Here is a 3,224-nt window from a genome sequence, read left to right as displayed (position 1 = left end):
TGTATGGACCCTTCCCTGCTTCATCCAGGCCCCAAATCTAGTTACTGTGCATGCGCCAATATGGTGTCCCGTTGTGCGCGCACTCCAGAACAAAACATCGATGCGCAAGAGTAACGGATTACATAACGCAAGGGTGGCTTTAGCCTTATAATGGGGTCATTGTGGTGTAGTTGGGTTCTGTCATGGTGTCCGTCATTTGGGTGGAAAGAATAGTACTATATGGAACCCTATTCTTCCCATCAAATCTGACGGAATCTGCGATGGAACCTCCAGTGCACATGTGAACTGAGCCTTACAGACAGAGCAACTTTTATCCAGATCGCACTTGTAGTGACACCATTTATACATAATTTATACATAAAGGTGCACACTTTAGGTCATACTGTCTAAGTGTATTAGCAAAAGAACACGTTTAAAAAGTATATTATAACACTAGCATTATTACGTTTCCATGAGTGCTCTGTTAAAATAGTTGTTACGAGGTTTCATAGCAGTCAGGATGGCCGAGCGGTCTAAGGCGCTGCGTTCAGGTCGCAGTCTCCTCTGGAGGCGTGGGTTCGAATCCCACTTCTGACAGCTTTGTTTTTTTGCCTCCCAGAATTTTAAAACACGATCTGTCACGGACAGGCAGAGTTTATAAAAGGGAGCTGGACTGTAAAACTGTGCTATGTGTAAATTCACCGTATTTATATAGACTATACCAGATAATCGCAAAGAAAGACTAGGAAAATCTCAAACATATTGTCGTAATGGAAACAAAACACTTGCCGAAACCCGGGATCGAACCAGGGACCTTTAGATCTTCAGTCTAACGCTCTCCCAACTGAGCTATTTCGGCGGTGTAGAACTCTGCTAATACTTCTGTTCTTGAGTTTCATATAGGATGTAGAATACTTTTATATTTGTACTATCGGAGTACAGTCAAAAAAATAGTGTAGTACTGTGTGACGGAATGGTGACGGAAACATTGCTAATGGTTTCCGTTTGTCACCGTTCCGGCAGGTTTCCGTTTTAACGACGGAATCAATAGCAGAGTCGACTGCGTTAGGGCCTGTTCACATCACCCAAATACTTTTGTGTCGAAAAAGACAGAAAAGTACCTTTATTGGCTTACCATAAAAATTATATATGCGGCTTTCAGAGCACACAGGCTCCTTCTTCAGGCAGGTTTACCAATGAAGGACTTAGAAAAAAGCACAACATTTAAAGAGGCTCTGTCACCAGATTATAAATGCCCTATCTCCTACATAGTCTGATCGGTGCTGTAATGTAGATAAGAGCAGTGGTTTTTATTTTGAAAAACTATCATTTTTTAGCAAGTTATGAGCTCGTTTAGATTTATGCTAATGAGTTTCTCAATAGACAACTGGGCGTGTCTTTACTTTTTACCAACTGGGTGTTGTACAGAGGAGTGTATGAGGCTGACCAATCAGTGACTAATCAGTGACCAATCAGTGTCCTGCACTTCTCAAAACACTGGAACAATTGCTAAAAACACAATACACGCCCAGTTGGAAATAAGAGAAAACACGCCCAGTTGTCCATTAGAAAGGCTCATTTGCATAAATATAAAATTGCTCATAACTTGTCCAAAAATGATCGTTTAAAAAAAAAACAAAAAAACTTTATTGTTCTCTACATTGCAGCATCGATCACATGCAATAGGAGATAGGGATTTGATAATCTGGTGACAGAGCCTCTATAAAATGTTACACAAAGACAATTAGTACATGAGGTGGTACATAATTAAGATAAGCCGGGGCAATAAAACTGAGGTTACAGGGGTGATGACTTAGGAGATAAGGGATAAGGCGGTCATAAGTCATGAGACTGAGCCAAACTGAGCATTTGATGGGAGTGTGGCCATAGTCTCTGCTTACATTTGCGTCAGATGTTCTGTTCGGAGCCTCCCACACTATTCTTCCCATCAGGCAGGGTTCATGCCTCTTGTAGACTAAGGGCCTGTTCACATCACCGTTGGTTTTCCGTTCCGGGGTTCCGTCTGAGGTTTCCGTCGGGTGAATCCCGCAATGGAAAGTCAAACTGAAACCACAGCTTCCGTTTCTGTCACCATTGATATCAGTGGTGACGGAAACATTGATAATAGTTTCCGTTCGTCACCATTCCGGCAGGTTTCCGTTTTAACTACGGAATCGATTGCGGAGTCGTCGGAGAAACGGAAACCTGCCGGAATGGTGACGAACGGAAACGGAAGCTGTGGTTTCAGTTTGACTTTCCGTTGCAGGGTTCAAGCCTCTGATGGAACCCCGGAACGGAAAGCGAAGGGTGATGTGAACAGGCCCTAATTGATTCGGGTCAGCGCATAAAAAAACAGATGAGTGCACACTCCTGCTTACACTAGTGTACTAATTGCAACTAAACATCTAATATCCACCCCAGATGGGACTCATACCCATAATCCCTGGCTTAGGAGGCTAGTGCCTTATCCATTAGGCCACTGGGGCTACTATGTGTTGAACTTTCGGAGTCTATAATTTGATAGAAAATAGGATACGATCGGAAGTTCCAATTGAACAAGCGCATTCATTATGATTGTCACGTGCCAGTCAGGATCATGAGTGCAGAAAATGAAGGGGTTAAATTAATTAGGGTAACAACCTGGTACACTATTTTGATCAGATAATCTGGTTTTTGAAAAATAAAAAGCACATAATGTCTTCCTCTTACCACATTATATATGCAATTAACTCAACACAACACAACACCTGGTAGCGTGGCCGAGCGGTCTAAGGCGCTGGATTTAGGCTCCAGTCTCTCTGGAGGCGTGGGTTCGAATCCCACCGCTGCCATGATTTTTTTATTTTACCACTAGGCGGCGCTTTAATGTCTCTTACTTACAATATTATAGAAACCTTTCTGGGCTTCACTAGATGATGTCTTGTTATCTCCTTGTACATTGCCGGGTTCTTAAAAATTTATTTTTGAACTCATTGCCTAGTATTTATATATTTATTACAAGCAAGTATAAAACAAGTACAGCTGCAGTCCAAAGCAATACATTGTGTCGCATGCAATCTTGTGGACTGCAGCTGTCCCTAATGAGATAAAATCAATCAGTAGCACTATAAAAAGTCTATGGGTTAGGCCACACGGAGCAGCCCTGACACGGTCGTGACATGGCCAACAACTGCGCCGGCACCATGTTCAACTCGGCTGTCAAATACCCTGTTAGGGTATGTTCCCACGTTGAGAGGTTTTTACGG

General features: G+C 42.6%; 3 non-coding genes across 3 annotated transcripts; 2 read left to right on the top strand and 1 right to left on the bottom strand.

Moving 5' to 3' along the window:
* The first annotated feature begins 493 nt into the window (after positions 1-493).
* TRNAL-CAG (transfer RNA leucine (anticodon CAG)) lies at positions 494-576 on the top strand. The gene has a single exon. It is a non-coding gene; the product is annotated as a tRNA-Leu (tRNA).
* A 189-nt stretch (positions 577-765) lies between these two features.
* TRNAF-GAA (transfer RNA phenylalanine (anticodon GAA)) lies at positions 766-838 on the bottom strand. Its single transcript has one exon. It is a non-coding gene; the product is annotated as a tRNA-Phe (tRNA).
* Positions 839-2,728: 1,890 nt separating this feature from the next.
* TRNAL-UAG (transfer RNA leucine (anticodon UAG)) lies at positions 2,729-2,810 on the top strand. The gene has a single exon. It is a non-coding gene; the product is annotated as a tRNA-Leu (tRNA).
* Positions 2,811-3,224: the final 414 nt, after the last annotated feature.

The sequence above is a fragment of the Rhinoderma darwinii genome, chromosome 10, assembly GCF_050947455.1.
Source record: "Rhinoderma darwinii isolate aRhiDar2 chromosome 10, aRhiDar2.hap1, whole genome shotgun sequence".
NCBI lineage: Eukaryota > Metazoa > Chordata > Amphibia > Anura > Rhinodermatidae > Rhinoderma > Rhinoderma darwinii.
The sequence above is the reverse complement of the archived record's forward strand: the minus strand, read 5'-3'. Positions and strand labels throughout refer to the sequence as shown.